Genomic DNA, 404 nt, shown 5'->3' with positions numbered 1-404 from the left:
TCATACATGATATTTTACATGTTTCAATGCCATTCTCCCAAATCTTCCCACCCTCTCCCTCTCCCACAGAGTCCATAAGACTGTTCTATACATCACTGGCTCTTTTGCTGTCTCGTTCACAGGGTTATTGTTACCATCTTTCTAAATTCCATATATATGCGTTAGTATACTGTATTTGTGTTTTTCCTTCTGGCTTACTTCACTCTGTATAATAGGCTCCAGGTTCATCCACCTCATTAGAACTGATTCAAATGTATTCTTTTTAATGGCTGAGTAATACTCCATTGTGTATATGTACCACAGCTTTCTTATCCATTCATCTGCTGATGGGCATCTAGGTTGCTTCCATGTCCTGGCTATTATAAACAGTGCTGCGATGAACATTGGGGTACACGTGTCTCTTT

The sequence above is a fragment of the Bison bison genome, unplaced genomic scaffold (assembly GCF_000754665.1).
Source record: "Bison bison bison isolate TAMUID 2011002044 unplaced genomic scaffold, Bison_UMD1.0 scf7180017864034, whole genome shotgun sequence".
Lineage (NCBI taxonomy): Eukaryota > Metazoa > Chordata > Mammalia > Artiodactyla > Bovidae > Bison > Bison bison.
The sequence above is the reverse complement of the archived record's forward strand: the minus strand, read 5'-3'. Positions refer to the sequence as shown.